General features: G+C 43.2%; 1 protein-coding gene across 2 annotated transcripts in view; it reads right to left on the bottom strand.

Moving 5' to 3' along the window:
- Positions 1–18700, bottom strand: part of LOC124039917 (leucine zipper putative tumor suppressor 2 homolog) — a 41616-nt gene extending 22916 nt beyond the window's left edge. For both annotated transcript variants that reach the window (XM_046356470.1, XM_046356471.1), the window contains exon 1: positions 18116–18700. The gene's annotated coding sequence lies outside the window, so the exon portion shown is untranslated. The remainder of the gene's footprint in view (positions 1–18115) is intronic.
- Positions 18701–18919: the final 219 nt, after the last annotated feature.

Here is an 18919-nt window from a genome sequence, read left to right as displayed (position 1 = left end):
TCTCCTACTCCTCCTCAGAAGAGGAAATCCATTACAGCTCTGCAGTTGTGCATTTTGTTTTCTAATTTAGTAGCTACTTATCTCAAATCAAGCTTTGTTTGGTAACAGCAGAGAATCCCCTCCTGGAACAAGAGCCTTGCTGTCTAATATTTGTTTTGTGCTTGAAGCAAAAGAATGTTGATTACTTGTTTAACTTTATGAGCTGGGATGTTTGTCCTGAAAATAGTTTAGGTCAGAAACTGTATAAAATATTCGCAATGCGCTCGTTAGCATTCTCTACGAGATTTTACATGTACTTGTTAGCATTGCTATCCTTCGGATTACAGAGGCTGTGTGGTTAGAAAATAGCGCCCCCTGGGTTCAGTGCCGGTATTACCGAATATCCCAATATGGCAGAGTTGCTATGAAGGTATTGTATGGCATTCTGTATACCGCCCATGCCTAGTAAAACGGTCTGAGACATTGGCATAATTTCTCAATTTCAATAGCATTAATAAAAATGTATTTTACAATTTAATTTCAAGTACATGTGATGGTGAATGCGTACTAGAAATATTTACACCAAGTGTGATATCAAACAATCAATACTGAAATTTCACTATGAATCATGTTACTAGTATGCAAATCAGACAGATTTCAGCATGGAATTAATTATCAAGGTAAGAATCATGCAAGTAATAAATAATCAAACAGTGCAGATATCAATTGCAATAGTCAACACAATCATAGTTTCCCTGCCAAGCTAGGATTTACCCTTCATCCTCCTCTTCCAATGTGAAAGTTCTTTTCTTTTCTTGCCTAGCCCATTCTCCTTCCCCTCAGTTGTGCTGCTAGAAGTTGTAAATAAAAATACACCAACAAAACGATAGTAGCTATATGTTACAAAAACCTTACCGAGATGTTTCACTGCATGACAGATGTGCCTATAGGCCTTGTCATTAAAACAGAATGACATTTAGACATACACTAAACACACAGTGACAGAGAACAATGAATAGGAAGGATTCTATACTGGGCTGACTGGTTGATCTAGCTAACATTAGTCAGCTAGCTACATGGTTGGCACTAGATTAGCCAGCTTATGATATCACTAACTAGCTATTTACAGTGCAGTCGGAATGTATTCAGACCTCTTGCCTTTTTGTTATGTTTTTAAAACACAATACCCCATAATTAAAAACATTTTTTTTAAATAGTACATTTACATAAGTATTCCTACCCTTTACTCAAGTACTTTGTTGAAGCACCTTTGGCAGCGATTACAGCCTCGATTCTTCTTTGGAATGACGCTACAAGCTTGGCACACCTGTATTTGTGGAGTTTCTCCCATTGTTCTCTGCAGATCCTCTCAAGCTCTGTCAGGTTGGATGGGGAGCATCGCTGCACAGCTATTTTCAGGTCGCTCCAGAGATGTTCGATTGGGTTCAAGTCTGGGCTCTGGCTGGGCCACTCAAGGACATTCAGAGATTTGTCCAAAGCCACTCCTGCGTTGTCTTTGACCTGTTGGAAGGTGAACCTCCACCCCAGTCTGAGGTCCTGAGCGCTCTGGAGCAGATCTTCATCAAGGATCTCTCCGTACTTTGCTCTGTTCATCTTTCCCTCGATCCTGACTGGTCTCCCAGTCCCTGCCCTGGAAAAATGTTCCCACAGTATGATGCTGCCACCATCATGCTTCACCGTAGGGATGTCCTCCCGACATGACGTTTGGCATTCAGGCCAATCTTGGTTTCATCACATCAGAGAATCTTGTTTCTCATAGTCTGAGAGTCCTTTAGGTGCATTTTGGCAAATTCCAAGCAGGCTGTCATGTGCTTTTTACTGAGGAGTGGTTTTCTGTCTGGTCACTCTACCATAAAAGGCCTGATTGGTGGAGTGCTGCAGAGATGGGAGAACCTTCCGGAAGGACAACCATCTCCACAGAGGAGCTATGTCAGAGTGACCATCGGGTTCCCAATTGCTCAGTTTGGCTGGGTGGCCAGCTCTAGAAAGAGTCTTGGTGGTTCCAAACTTTTTCCATTTAAGAATGATGGAGGCCACTCTGTTCTTGGGGACCTTCAATGCTGCAGAACATTTTTGGTACCTTTCCCAGATCTGTATCTCGGCACAATCCTATCTTGGAGCTCTACGGACAATTCCTTCAACCTCATGACTTGGTTTTTGCTCTGACATGCACTGTCAATTGTCGGACCTTCTGTAGACAGGTGTGTGCCTTTCCAAATCATGTCTAATCAATGGAATTTACCACCGGTGGACTCCAATCAAGATGTAGAAACATCAAGGATGATCAATGGAAACAGGATGCGCCTGAGCTCAACCAAAGGTTCTGAATACTTATATAAATAAGGCATTTCTGTTTTACATTTTTAATACATTTGCAAAAATGTCTAAAAGCCTGTTTTCAATTTGTCATTATGGGGTATTGTGTGTAGATTGATGAGGAAAACAATTAATTTGATCTATTTCAGAATAAGTCTGGTACATAACAACAAAAAGGGTTCTGAATACTTTTTGAATGCACTGTATTGCCATACACATCTGAATACTCTGTTCACTCTTTCTGCCAATGACAAGGTGGCTAGTTAACTTAGCCAACAAGCAGAGATCATTGTGAGAGTTAAAAACAGGAGATAACCCAGAATCTGACAATGGTTTGACCAAAGCAAACTGGCTAGCTAATTAGCTACCTAGTCATTTCATGTGCACACACGCTCAAAACACAATTTCAACAGCAGATTTTAATCCATTAAATACTCATCTTACTCCAGAAATATATAATATTACAAAAGCAGAAGGTAATTAAAGTGCAACTTAGTTCTGATCACATTTGGCTAAGAACCCACAAACAAAAATCTCCTTAGCAGTGAAGATGTGTGCTTGAGCGGTGGTGGAAATACAGGGTTTGGACAAAATGGACAAAAGTTGATGCAAAGCTATTTTGAATATTTTCCATGGTTTATGTCACACCCTGATCTGTCTCACCCGTCTTTGTGTTAGTCTCCGCCCCACTCCAGGTGTCACCCATCTTCCCCAGTGTATTATACTTGTATCCTCTGTTTGTCTGTTGTCAGTCTGTTTTGTTCGTCAAGCCTACCAGTTTTTCCCCCTTGCGCCGGTCTGTTTCTAGTTCCTGTTTTCCCAGGTTTTACCATTCTGCCTGCCCTGAACCTGAGCCTTTTGCCTGCCCCCTGTTCTAGTAATAAACTTTTGTTACTTCGACACGGTCTGCATCTAGGTCTTCCCTAAACCCAGAGGTCAAGCTGGCCGACGACCCAATGTGTGTACAGAACGCCTTCCGGAACCAGGACGAGAACCGAGTACCCCGGTTGGAGACCATGTCCACTGGGAGTCCATGGATCCGGAAGATGTGCTGCACCATGAGCTCTTTGGCAGAGGGTAGTTGTTTGGGGAGAGGAATGAAGTGGGTGGCTTTGGAAAACAGGTCCACTACTGTCATGATGGCGGTGTTGCCATTAGTCCAGGGATATGAGAGACCAGGGATGGTGAGGGAGAGGCAGAGGTTGAAGGAGACCAGCCAGAGCTTGCAGAGGAGTTTTGTTTGGCGCACAGATTGTGCATGCGACGACGAATGAGGAGACGTCAGTAACCATGGTAGGCCACCAAAAGCATTGTAACACGAAAAGGTCAGAGTGCAATGGGAGCCCATGGGGCAGGCAAGCCTGGAGGAGTGGGCCCACTCCAGGACCGAGGAGCGGACCGTGTCAGGAACAAACATCCGGTTACCTGCCCCCCTCCCAAGATATTCCAGGTTCTTGTGGCCGGTCCACACAATGAACGGATGTTCCACCCCCCCCCAGGTACTGTTTCCACCCCTCCAACGCTATCTGCACCGTGAGAAGCTCACGATTCCACACATCATAGTTTTTTCTGTGGCGTTGAGGCGATGGGAGAAGGTAGCGCAGGGATATAACTTGAGGTCCTGGGAGGAACGCTGGGACAAAACAGCCCCCACACCGACATCTGAAGCATCGGCCTCCACACCACGAATTGGCAGAACGGGTCAGGATGAACCAAGATGGGAGTTTGGTGAAAGGGTGTTTGAGCTCCCGGAATGCCCGGTCAGCGGCTGGGGACCATATGAACGGAACCTTGGGAGAGGGGAGTGCAGACAGGGGGGAAGCCAGGGTGCTGTAACCCCGAATAAAGCGGCGATAGAAGTTGGCGAATCCTAGGAAACATTAGTTGTACTCTGGACGTAGGCTGGGGCCAATCCACCACAGCTCTCAACTTCCCGGCATCCATCTGTACAATCCCTGCAGTGATGATGTAACCCAGGAAGGGGGAAAAAAGCTGGTTCTCTAGATGTTGGAGAACCTGTCTGACGTAGAGCACGTGTTCTTGGGCTGAGCAGGAGAAAATGAGGATGTCAGAGGTAGACGAATTGGTTCAACATGTAATGGAGAACATTATTCTCCAGAGCCTGGAACACAGCAGGGGTGTTGGTAAGGCAAAAATGGCATGAGCAGATACTTGTAGTGACCGCTAGCTGTGTTTGAGGCAGTCTTCCACTCGCCACCTTCCCATATCCGCACCAGGTGGTAGGCATTCCATAGGTCCAGCTTGGAGAACATGGTGGCCCCCTGGAGTGGCACGAAGGCCGAGGAGATGAGTGGTAGCGGTACTTCACCATGATGTCGCTGAGGCCCCGGTAGTCGATGTACGGGCACAGGGTTGTCCTTCTCCACAAAGAAGAACTCTGTGCCGGTGGGGGAGGCAGAAGGATGGATGAACCCTGCAGCTAGGGAGTCCTCAATGTAGGTGTCCATAGCCTTGGTCTCTGGACCAGACAGGGAGTACAGTCGTCCCCGGGGCGAAGTGGTGCCTGGGAGAAGATTAATCTGCATTCATAGGGTCGGTGCGGCGGAAGATAAGTGGCCCGGGCCTTTCGACTGGTTCCCCCACAGCAAGATGGCATGAAAAGGGGGTTGAGTAAGGGGAGAGGAAAACTTCTCTGTATGGCTCACCAGAGTACTCGCTCCTACCGGTGAGACTGGTCTTTTAGTGGACAGGTGGCCACGAAATAACCAGCAGTCCCACAATACAGGCAACTCTTCATGTGAAGCCTGTATAGCCATTCGGCTGGGGACAGCCTAGCTCTGCCTAGTTGCATCGGCTCAGGAAGAGATGAATTGGCAGACTTTAGATACTCTCGGGAGACCTTGGGTAGCCTTCTCTTGGCAACGGTGCCGTCGGGGACTTCTGGGATGTCTCGGAAGCGAGGTGAAAGCCTTGGGCGGGTGAGTGAAATTTAACCTCTCCTTCCTTCACTCTCGTAGTCACCCATCAATCCGAAATGGTCAAGGCAAAGAGCGAGTCAAGACCCGTCGGTAGTTCCCGGGCTGTAAGCTTGTCCTTCACTTCCTCCGATACTCCGTGCAGGAACATGTTGAACAATGCTTCCGGGTTCCAGGCCTCAGCCGCCAACGTGTGAAAATCCACTGCGTAGTCTACCACATTACTGGAGACTTGATGTAGCTGGAGCAGCCTCTCTCTCAAACAGAGAATCAAACTTATTCTGCAAACTCCTCCAGACTGAGGCAGACGGCGGACTGTTGCTCCCACACCGCCATAGCCCAGGCAAGTGCCCTCCCGGACATCAGCGTTATGATATAAGCTATCCTCGAGGGGTCCGAGGGGAACGAAGAAAGCTGCAGCTCTAAAATGGAGGGAGCACTGGGAGAGAAAAGCCTGGTTCCGGAATCTCCGGAGGTGGTAAGCGGGGTTCTCAGGACACTGGGGTAGGCTGGGAGATTACGGGTTTGACCCGCTGCCTAGTAGGGAATCTGTGGGAATTACCACAGCAAAGTATCGAATGCCTGGTCATGGCATTCTGCCAGGCTATGGAGTCCCTCCATAAGGCATTGAATTAACTCCCCATATCTTCCAATGGTGGCTCCTTGCAGGGAGACAGCATTGTGGAGCTGGTCTGAGTCTGTTGGGTCAGTCATGGCCAGTTCGTACAATCACGTTTTAGGGAAGACCCAGATGCCGAGAGTGTCGAAGCAACAAATGTTTATTACAAGAACAGTGGGCAGGCAAAACGACAGGTCAAGGGCAGGCAGAGGTCAATAATCCAGTGTGATGTGACAAGGTACAAAACAGCAGGCAGGCTCAGGTTCAGGGCAGGCACAATGGTCAAAACCGTGAAAACAGGAAATAGAAACAGACAGTCACAAGGGGAAAAACGCTGGTAGGCTTGATGAACAAAATGAACTGGCAACAGACAGAGAACACAGGTATAAATACACTGGGAATAATGGGGAAGATGGGCGACTCCTGGAGCGGGGCGGAGACATTGCACAAAGACCGGTGAAACAGATCAGGGTGTAACAGGTCAAGAGGTTATGAAACGTTCTTACAGACGTAAAGTGGAACCTATAGTATCGATTCATGTAATAAAAAAAAGGAATCACAACATTTAGAGTGACAAGGTTTTCATCTGACAGAGACGATATAATAATATAAATCCACGTAACGGAAGTGATTTGGCAAAATGTAACGGGAGTCAAAATACTTGAGTACAAGTACAGCCCACAGAGAGCAAATTGAAAAGTACTAGTTCCTCCAGAAATGTACTTAAGTACACACTACTACCCACCTCTGTCCAGTGCACTCTGGTGTCATTTTCACACAAAAACCATAGGCATCGTTAATCCCATGGGGTCAGTTAGTGCCTAAAAAGGCTCGATGGTAGTGGTACTGGTAGTTCCTCAAATGATCTTCGTACTTAATTTCAGGGGAACATTGAAAAACGGTGGTGAATCTGAAGTTGAAATAACATAAGTAGGTAACTGGTTAAAGCCCCAATGCACTGCAGCCATTTTGATCTCAATATCAAACCATTTCTGAGTAACAATTAAGTACTAGTTTTCCATTAAAATGGCAAAAAGAAAAATAGCTTTTTAGCCAAAATCTATTTCTCAAGCAAGAATTGCAAAATGTAGATTTCTGCTTAAAATAGACATACCCAAAAGTAACTGCTATTCATATGTAATTACATGATTCTGACATAGAAGAAGACATATGGGAGATGAGGAAATGATCAGAAGACACAAGATCAAGCACACACAAAACCGTTTTTATTTCAAAGTCATCTTTCATTGAAAAGCTAAAAGTGAATTATTGATTCCCAGAGCTGGAAACACATCAGATGGCTTCCACAACATGTGAACAATATCAGAAAAAAATGTGATTGATAGACCTAACAACTAGAAATGGGCAGATGTTTTAGTAAGTGGTGTCAGGTGAGGTCACGGGACGTTTCCAAGTCTCCCTAAATCTCTCCAAAGTTGTATATGTCTGTAAATTAGACAATTCCAGTGCTATTACATATTTGCAATCCCTAAATGCTATTTGTTCAATATAAAAATACATGTTCTACCATATTAACCTCCAGGGTACATTAGTGTCCTTGCAACCTCTCCAAAGTGTCTGAATGTGGTAATTGCACTGTTTTGGCACACTGGATGTGCCGAAAAGTTATGGTTCACTATAAAAACTACATTTCTACAACAACCTCTCTCAAACATTGTGGTGGTGTCGTGGGACATACAGGGGATATGGATACCTGCACCGCGTAAGCAGGGAACATTGTATTTTTGATTCAAAAAAATGAAGTGACTCGGTGGACATTCGATATTGCCATTAAGTGATGCATCATCAGATATCTAGTTTATTGCCAATGTTATGTTCCTACCAACCTAAGGATTAATTTGATACACTCACACAAACCCCCCCCCCCCCCGCCATTTTGATCTCAATATCAAACCATTTTTGGGTTTTTTTGAAAAGCCATTTCTCAAGCAAGAATAGTACTATCTGGGAATGGTATGGGTGGGGAGGGATATGTCAACTAAAAAAAAAATCTGTCATTGGCAGAGGTTTGGAACTCGCTTTTTTTATTGGTCTATATGAACTTTTATAAGCGGGGTGGTTCAAGCCCTGAATGCTGATTGGCTGACAGCCGTGGTATATCAGACCATATACCACGGGTAAGACAAAACATTTCTTGTTACTGCTCTAATTATGTTGGTAACCAGTTTATAATAGCAATAAGGCACCCCTGGGGTTTGTGGTATATGGCCAATATACCACGGCTAAGGGCTGTATCCAGGACATATACCACACCCCCTTGTGCCTTATTGCTTAAATACCACTTGGTGATGTCACCAGGCAAAGACAAAACTCCACCCATGCAGAACCTGCTGATTAGAAGGTACTGTGTAGATTATATTTTCAACTAGCAACTATCAAGAAATAACACTGATCAAGTGTATTCATACTTTTACAGTGTTAGCTAGTTTCACCTGTTGTACAATATGTTATAAAACACATGAAAACTGAATTTTGACTGCATTGGGCCTTTAATATATATCCTGGATATATGCAGGGTCAGAGATGTTCGCTAAGCTCTCAATTCTTCAATTACAAGCAGAGGAATATTGTAATATGCTTTGAGGCCTATTTACATTTTTTCTTTCAGCCAGGCAGAGTAAATATGTTGATAAACAGATGGAATTGCTAAGAGGACTGTGGCTTCCCACACATAATGCAGCTCAAGCCAATCCAGGCTTTAAAACTGGCTTCATAAACATTACTGTGGCAATATAATGCCAGTGTTGGATAATACCCTTGGTATGCAGTGTTTGCGAGAGAGATGCTTCCAAGACATATCAGATGATATGACAACATCATAGTAACTCCTGGAGGTTGATTGTTGTCCCACACACAGCCCACTAGCTGCTTAGCTGCGACAGCCCTCTCTTACCTCCTACTCTGGATCGATTGGCAGCAGTAATCCACGTTATTGCCCCACCAGCTGCCAAAGAGAGTGGGATTAAACGCCATGCAGAGAGAGAAAGCGAGATCATTCTCAGATGACCATTTCATTATTCATCTGCCGAACAAGACCCTTCATAGACAGCAATCGATAACTCTAACCTCTGATCCATTACTATCGACAGGCCTTTATAGCAGGCTACCTTGTGGTTGAAGAGGCGGGCTAGTGAACCAGTTCGAATCCCAGATCTAACAGTAGTGTAGGATAGTGAAGTGATATAGAGATCTCTAGCTATCTGATATCTCGTATCTGTTATAATCTCTTATTGAGGGGAGAGGTTTACAGGTTCATATCCGAGGGTATGCTTGGATATCTAACCTGTATATTGATTGATTTAGTCACATACTAAGGGTGTTTGCAAGGACTTATAAACCTACCCTAAAAAGGGGAAGTATTAGGTCAATTCTCTGCTTTGCAAAGTCATTGACTGTGCATATGGCACTCAATTGTGCCTTTAGTGTGAATAAATGTCTGTTTCCACAAATAATCGCTGTTCTCTTTCTCACCTGTCGCTCTTCATCTCATTCTCTCGCTCACGATCGCTCTTTCTCCACCCCCTGTCGGCTGCCTTGGTACAAAGCATGCATAAAACATAACTTGCAGCTTCAGTTTCAGACAGAAATGAAAAGACGATTGAGTCACCCACTAGGGAAGGAAATCCCAGAGGAGAGAGAACAGGGAGTAGGACAAAACCTTGGCTGAGCCATAAATGTACATATCACCTGGTTATAGTATTTATGACCAGTAACTGATAAAATAGAGGTTGTGATGTATAGCGAAAGAAATAAAACAAAGAGAAATACACAACTTTACAATATCTAATTCTTATCAGGCAGGGGGTTCAGCTGTTCTTGCCACAAACATCAGGTCCATAATGTCCCGATTCTCATACATTACTACAACCTATTTAATATTGTTTTAGTCTATGTGAGAGAAGAACGTTTTCATGTGAAATATAGGCCTATCCAATTTGAGAATGACTAAAATGCCAGGATGTGGGACGCAGCCATAGTGTTCCATCCTGCCGGGCCCAGGTCAGGTCAGGTCAGACCCCCATGGCGAGCTGTTGGATATTGGTCATTAGGGGGGAGTTGAACCCTGATTGAAGCTACCACACACTTCCATGATAAAAGCCTGGCCAAGAGCACCCTGCCCAAAAGCCTGCTGTTCAGTGCTGGGGCTCAGGGTGTATTTGGATGGCCGGAGGGCAGGGAAAGGACACATCTAAATATGCAACCATTCCGTTCTAGGTCAAGTGTTTACGCTGCTCAGTTAAAGATTGGATGAACATACTTTTGTGTGAGGGTATGCGTGACAAGATAAAGTGCCCTTCAAAAACAGACTTTGTTGATTGACAGTTTGGGATTGTAAGGAACGGCAAAAGAGAGAAAAAAGTAAGGACAGATTAAGTCCTATAATCTGCAGGCAGAACAACCAGCAATCTATCATCCAAATTTGACCAAAAATCCCCCCAGGACTGAGATCAGATCATACTTTGCATCTCAGTGTTCTGTGTTCCACACTAGGCTAAACATTAAGACATAGGCTACAAACCCCTTTAAGATCAAGGGCATCGTTTAAAACACCCTTAAACGTCTAGAGAGACAAAGTGGGCTATGAATGTCCAGTTGGATGAAATAGTTTGAGTCCATTTTACTGTTCTGCATCCTCCGGTGTTTAAATGGCATTTTTTTTCAATTAAGTCTGATTCAAAGTTGGATTCAGACTCCCCACAAGGGTTTGTTATTGCACAGCCGCGTGCCAAGGAGTTGGTTGGCTATACAGCACAAACAGATCTGGGATCGGGCTCAAGGCTTCAGCAGTGATGGGACCACACCCTAGGTGGAATTAAGGAAATGGCCACAGAGGTGGAATAAGGAAGTGATGAAACAACAGTTGGTCCATGATTGTAATGTAAACAGTCGAGGTAGAGGTTCTTGCTAACCACCAATCTAGGATCAGGTTACCTCGTCCAAAATTCTACCCTTAAATAGGAGGAGGATTTTTTTTAAATCTGACCATGGACAGGCAGTTAGGGGCCATTTCTACCAGCTCCAATACCACCAGTCCAATACCACCAGTTCAAACTAGGTGCCACTGTCAAGGTTGTGTGAGCAAGGCTGAACTGTAAGAATGTGTAAATGTGTCATTCTGTCTAAGAGATATCATTTGTTTATGGACAGAATGGCACAGAAATTATACAGGCATCTGCCCAGGACAACACTAGTATGCTTATCCATGAGGGATTAGAGTGAAGTCTGTACAAGAAGAAACATATGATATATGATGATGATATGATGATGATGTCAAAAAAAAAAAATTCTATGAGATCACTTCTCATTGTAACCAAAAACCTCATTCATTTCCCCTGTCCTGAAAACACGCAGACGAAGAGGAAAATACCATTCCAAATTCTAATGTATAGTAGAGTGGCTGGAGGGTACGGAGGGAATATCGTCAGACACAAGGACTGTTCGGGATTGCATAGATACTTCCATAGACATTCTAAAATGACTATATGCTAAAACTATAACTACTATAACTATAAACGTAGGGAGTAGGTTTTTTCATACTCCCTACATTACCCTTTAATGGAATATGAGACCACTGCACATTGTGAATCAAGGGTCATGTGGAGTCAAGTGTACGACTCCCCTCCTTGGTGAATGAAAAGAACAGAGATTAGGAGGGAGGTAGTCAGTAACTAGGTGGCCACCCCACTGTGTGTGTGGCAGCAGTAGAGGCAGACCACCTCTCCAGACAAATTACTTCAGACCCAGTTCCCCTCAGCTTAAGCCGTTATGCAACGGTATGACACGTCCGCCCCCCCACGTAGCCCTCCACTCTGCTCCAACAGGCCCCCCCCCCCCGTACATCACCCTCTGCCTCCCACCTACAACACGTCCTGCTTCAATTCGCCTATCGCACCCAATCACTCAAACAGCTTCTTCCTACAGGACAAATACTATTATGTTCTGCTTATCAAAGGAAAAATAACCAAAACAAAACAACCTCTGGGAAGGGTCGTCCCGGTTCCATAAGCCTGGCTAATACCTTGACGGCTGCAGGAAACTTTAGGGAAGGGAAAGTGAAAAGCAGCAAGAGTATTCGAGTATAGTCCACGAGGGCCGTCCCACACCAGCTGTGAATGTATTCATCACACAAACTACCGCGGCCAATCACAAAGCACTCAGGAAGGACATTGCATTTTAACCATGTTATTTTTCAACCTCTACTAATTGTATTCCAGAGCATTTTATTTCATCTGAATTGACAGTAACCAGGACAGACACAAGGCTAACCTATGAACATTTCTTGATTGAAATCTGCAGACCTCATTACTTTGATTTTGAAAATATAAGAAGAAAGGCCCAGACCCAAAGAGTGGGTGCTAAACTCTCTAACTGTCCCCAACAAACTGCCCTGGGTCCTAGCCTCGGGCCGGGGACGATAAACCAAAAAATAGCGACACCGACCACTTATCCCAGGCATTTTGCAGATATCGTTCAATACGGTATGTAGCCTATACTATAGAAATGTGAATTTTGAAATTAAATAAGTTTGCTAATATGGGTAATTGTTAATGGGACAATTGATGGCTATAACCGTCAAACTAGCATTTGATGGAAAAGGATAGTTTAAAGAATCACATCGATTCATCACATTGTGGATTTTTGGCCATAATCACCCATCTCTATCCTAGCCCCCGAGTCAATGTCATTCTTCCTTCTGTAATAACACAGCCCGATCCGCAAAACAGTACTGCAATGAACCATCACAAAAATAGTATTTTACTGACATTCAATCACCAAAGACCATGAGACTTGTGACTGACAGTCCGTGTAAAAATTAGGGTTGGGAATTTCCAGGGACCTCACGATAAGATATCACGATACTTAGGTACCGATATGATATGTATTGCAATTCTCACGATTCTATATGTAGGCTATTGCAATTTGATACTGTGATTTTACTGAGATTTGATACGCCATACATATTGCTCACTATACACCGAGTATACAAAACTTTTTTTTGCCCTCCGAGCCTTAATTCATCGGGGCATGGACTCTACAAGGTGTCAAAAGCATTCCACAGGGATGCTGGGCCATGTTGACTCCAATGATTGCCACAGCTGTGTCAAGATGGGTGGTGGACCATTCTTGATACACATGGGTATCTGTTGAGCGTGAAAAACACAGCAGCGTTGCAGTTCTTGACACAAACTGGTGCGCCTGGCACCTACTACCATACCCCGTTCAAAGGCACTTAAATCTTTTGTCTTTTCCATTCATCTTCTGAATGACACACATACATAATCAATGTCTCAATTGTCTCCATGCTTAAAAATATTTCTTTAACCGGTAGCCTTCCCTGATTGAAGTGGATTTATCAAGTGACATCAGTAAGGGAACAAAGCTTTCACCTGGATTCACCTGGTCATTCTTTGTAAAGGAAAGAGCAGGTGTCCTTAATGTTTTGTACAGTCAGTGTATGTCTGCTGCAAAGAGACGAGATGATCATGAAAAAAAATTAGCTTTGATCAGTCATGGAAATAAAAGTGCTGAACACATGTTGGCTCACTATTTAAAAATAAGATGGACAACATGCTATAAAATGAAAAATACAAGAGTTTTGGCACAGGTACAACTGACAAGCGCTAGCTAACACTACATAGGGGGGAAAAAGTGGAAACTTGGAGTCAAAGTATCTATATAATATCATCCAAAATAATATTGTGATATGTAAAAGAAAGAAAGAGAGAGCTTTGGAGCAAGATAGAGGTTAATGTAGTTACAGTGGTGGAGTACTGACTGAATATGGTCGGGAGATATCAGGGTTTGTACTCTGGTTGTCTGTCTATGACACTCAAGGAGATGACTGAGAACCAAAGGTTGAGAGAGCTGCTTACAACATGAGGCAGAGAGACCCTGTTTATGATCCGGCTCGAAGGGCTAGTTCATTGGGATACACTATACAACTCAGACATTTTTTTTTGCAAGGCCCTTAGTTTATCCTAACCACATCGTGACCAGACCAGGAAAAACTCCTGCCTCTGAAGAGGAGACATGACGTACAGTATTGAGCCTTCAATTAAAATAATCTCCAGTTTATCTTATACCAACATTTTGGCTCAGAAGACCTTCAACCTTTCCCAGGCACTGAGAACTGGTGGGTTCCCCCTGTCCCTTTGACTGTCCCCTGTCTGTCTATGCCGTTCAGACACCTGTGTGGCCCATCTGTTCACTGAGCTTAGTGCTGAGAACATCACTAAAGCCTGGGGCTAAGACTGATCTGTGGTCTATCATCAAGCATTAGAAAGGATCCATTCTAAAAAGGTAGGTGGTACTGTTGACAGATATTTTACAAACACAGACCGATAGAAGTAGATGGGTGGTAGACACACACACACACACACACACACACACACACACAATAGACCTGAAGATCTCAACAGTATGTTGAGACAGAAGCGAGCCACTAGCAGCACCTTTTATTAGCCTTCAGGTTAGGGGCCGAGCCTCCCTGAAGTTCTGATCTCGTCAATCTGATAAAGTCGTTAGTGCTCAGCTCAGCACTCCCTCTACTCGTAAACGATTGAGTCATTTCATAGACTTCTCCCAACCCAAATATACAAAGAACAAGACTTTTCCACCCATGTCGTTGTTGTTTTAAACGGTTTAACATACTGTGGTGAAGTGAGTGGGAAGGAGACTATGCAACATCAGAAATTACAATGAGAAACAGGAGGTGGATTCAGCAGCGGGAGAGAAACACAAGACAACCCACAGACCCTGAAGACATGGGGAAAAAGTACCTGTCTAAGTACATTACAAGATGCGCCATTTGAAATGAACTACAGTAATCACAGAAACACAATGGCACTTTACCTTCCCTGTTATACAAACAAACATCCCCCATAAAACTGGTATTCTTATCTAGAGGGACTTGACCAGTCAATTTCAATATCTTTCAAGGGCAAAAACAATGTATCCCTTACACAAGCAGTTCATCCACTGAACAGGGAAGGGGACACGGCCCTGGTTAAAATAAACAACACAAACCCTCTTCCTCATATTCCCCAAGCTCCTTCTGTCCCACAAGGGGAATTCCTCCATGACACAGCGAAATGCTCACAGACGAACACTACTTTGAAATATTGACAAAGCCCTCTACCTCACCCTTTTTCACTACTTGAAGTGCTGATCCCTATTCCAAACAAGTCCAATGCTACATACAGTGCAGTATAACAGCTTACAAAAATGAACTTGATCATTGAACAGAAGAAAAATGACAGCATTTCTTTCAGATCCGGTCTTAAATTCCCTTTGGTCCTCGCTTCATTAAAAGAGATGCAGCCTATTTTGCGTGAGGATTGTGTCAGAGAAGCACATCTAAAGCCTGCTCTCTGCTTCCTTATGTATAACAAATACTGCACATCCATGAAAATGCACCAACAGCAGTAAATTGTTGTGCTAAGCAATACAATGCAAGAGTGGGAAGGGAGGTGCTGGGAGGACACCATCAGCAGCATACCACCCTGCATCCCACTGCTGGCTTGCCTCTGAAGCTAAACAGGGTTGGTCCTGGCTGGTCCCTGGATGGAAGACCAGATTCTGCTGAAAGTGGTGTTGGAGGGCCAGTAGGAGGCACTCTTTACTCCGGTCTAAAAAAATAAAAAAGATCCCAGGGCAGTGATCTGGGGACATTGTAGGGTGCCGTCTATTGGATGGGAAGTGAAACGGGTGTCCTGACTCTCTGTGGTCACTAAAGATCACAAAGTACTTAGAGGTCGACCGATTATGATTTTTCAACGCCGATACCGATTATTGGAGGACCAAAAAAGCCGATACCGATTAAATCGGACAATTTTTTTTATTTATTTGTAATATGACAATTACAACAATACTGAATGAACACATATTTTAACTTAAGATAATACATCAATAAAATCAATTTAGCCTCAAGTAAATAATGAAACGCTATTAGCGCGCGCTAACTAGCTAGCCATTTCACTTTGGTTACACCAGCCTCATCTCGGAATTGATAGGCTTGAAGTCATAAACAGCGCAATGCTTGATGCACAATGAAGAGCTGCTGGCAAAACGCACGAAAGTGCTGTTTGAATGAATGTTTATGAGCCTGCTTCTGCCTACCACCGCTCAGTCAGATACTTAGAGACTTGTATGCTCAGTCAGATTATATGCAACGCAGGACATGCTAGATAATATCTAGTAATTTAATCAACCATGTGTAGTTAACTAGTGATTATGATTGATTGTTTTTTATAAGATAAGTTTAATGCTAGTTGTGGAGTGCAACAAGAGAGAGGCAGGTCGTTATTGCGAAGGACTAGTTAACTGTGAGGTTGTGAGATTGGATCCCCCGAGCTGACAGTGAAAATATATCGTTCTGCCCCCGAACGAGGCCGCTAACCCACCGTTCCTAGGCTGTCATTGAAAGTAAGAATGTGTTCCTAACTGACTTGCCTAGTTAAACAAAGCTATAAAAATACAAATAAAATAAACAAATAAATCTAATAAAAATCGGCAAATTGGAGCCCAAAAATACCGATTTCCGATTGTTATGAAAACTTGATTAAACTCGATTAATCGGTCGACCTCTGGTACTAACGCCGGTGTCCTGGCTAAATTCCCAATCTGGCACTCATACCACCGATCATCCCCAGCTTCCAATTGGCTCATCCATCCCCAGTAACTATTCTCGAGCTTGTTGCTGTAAATGAGTTCAGTCAAAGTCCTTGGTCAAATATTTTAAACAAGACCAGTGTCTCTCACTGTAGCAAAGGGAACAATTTCAGATGAATCATTGCATGTCCAAAAGGTTGTATGTAGGAATTTGACAACACCTAAAGCGTCCCAAGGCTGAGATTGCATTCCTGGTAAAGACCTGGAGGAGGCACAATGTCTGCCTACAATGTCTCTAAAGAAGTCTGCTATGCAAATAACCCGTGGCTCTGCAACTGTTTGCTTCCTCCATTGTCCCCCAGGCTGTTTGCTAAAGTAAGCACTTGACTTGAATTCAAACTTGAATTCAAACAACATACAGTGCCATCAGAAACTAGTCACACCCCTTGACTTTTTCCACATTTTGTTGTGTTACAAAGTGGGATTAAAATGGATTTGTCATTTTTGTCAACGATCTACATAAAATACTCAAATGCAAAGTGGAAGATTTGTATTATTTGTTATTGTATTAATGGAAAAACAGTTCTGCTATCACAGCCATTTAACTCTGTAACTGGTTTATAATCACCATTGGCCTCAGCGAAATCCCTGAGCGGTTTCCTTCCTCTTCGGCAACTGAGTTAGGAAAGACGCCTGTATCTTTGTAGTTTAGCCATTCTAGCATGGTGGTGGACAATTGTGTTTCATAAGGAAAGTATGCATATTTTCCCAGTCTTTTTCAACTTTCTTGCCATTTAAATAAAGTTATGGAGGAAATCAAAGCCGATGCAGGCTGAATATAGAATGTTTAGCGAACGGTCCACAAATGTATTGGCGGCTGCATACAATGCGTTTCCTGTCCTGTCCTGAGCCAGTTATTGACAACTTGCTCTGCATTATTGACCTATCAGGATAAAGACATAGGTCAGTTAAACATGCCACGACATGCATGTTACATGCCTGACAGTATAAAGATATGTTTATCAGAGAAGCTTTTTTTTGAAAGAAGTCATGTAGGAATTGACAGTTAAGTATGACAGCCGACACCTGTGTCAAAAGGCTACACTGCCTGCCTTCTTTCAACATTTCTACTATTCCCATATAGGACGCTCAGTCTCTTGTGAACAAAAAAACTATTATAAAAGTACATTTACACAACATATTATAATAACACAGGCTGCAACGTTGTATAAATTACATATGCCCTTTTCAGAAATCGTTGCACCATTTCCTGATTGCAAAAATGCTAATAGTTCGCCTAATTTCAGTGATTATGACCAAACAAGCAATTATAGTGCAGAGAATCACTGTACCATCTGAATCACTGTGAAATATATTTTCCATAAACAAAAATATTGTATTTTCAGCTGTTTGGAGTTGGTAGTGTACAAAAACGAAAGATAGCAAAAACGAATCTTAAAAACATGAAGCATAGAAATAAAGCACATAAAACACATCTACCGCTTCTTAGACTTGCTTTCAATGAGAATGACAGATCTATATATCACGTTAATGTGAATTTTGTCAAGTCGACCAAAAAGTTACATATTGCAGCATTTAAAAAAAAACTTACCATGAAAAGCCTCGCTGCATAAATTCAGAATGAGGTTGACCGTTTGGTAAACTCTTTATAAAATAACTGTTTGGCGTGGGTGTTCTGTCCTCTTGAACTGTTCTTTTAATGTATCGTTTGTAGCTGGAAAAGTTTTCGTGCGCAACATCTCCGTCTCTTCCTCTTTGCAACGAACGCGATGTCGCGTGTTGTTGATGTGAGCGCTCTAGCACACAGTTCCGACTGCTGAATTTGTGCTGAACGCTTGTAGAAAAATGCCCGTTGAGTCTGTCTTACTGAGCCCAGCCCCCAATAGCTACACCACCACTGGCTCAACTAATGGGATGAACAATGAGTTGAAAAATGGGTCTCTTGCCTTGTCTATGACCGCTGTTTTTGTGATGCTGTATGTGCAAATGGAAGTGGAAATGATGATTTCCTGACAATAACAGCTCCTCACAACCACCAATAGTGACCTTCAATGTAAGATTTTACACATATAGCATGTCACTCTGACTGTCTTAGGCTACTTTAAGTCACAAGTAAATGAACAGGTGACTTCCTTATACAATTGTTTGTCCTGGAGATAAGTAACACAGTTTCCCTACCTGTTCTAGCGCAACAGCTTCCCCTCTATTCTAAATATGTAAAACCAGGTCGTACCTGACTCGCCTCGATCTTCATAGACCAGCTTTTACTCACTGAAATGAAACAAGCCCACATATATACAGTAATATACGGTGGTAGAATGTGAACTCAGCATGACCCGTTACCGGGTCCCCATTACATTATCCTGAGACACTGCCTAGTGACAATGCTCCCGAC

This window comes from Oncorhynchus gorbuscha, linkage group LG07 (genome assembly GCF_021184085.1).
Source record: "Oncorhynchus gorbuscha isolate QuinsamMale2020 ecotype Even-year linkage group LG07, OgorEven_v1.0, whole genome shotgun sequence".
Lineage (NCBI taxonomy): Eukaryota > Metazoa > Chordata > Actinopteri > Salmoniformes > Salmonidae > Oncorhynchus > Oncorhynchus gorbuscha.
This window is presented reverse-complemented; position numbering and strand designations above follow the sequence as displayed.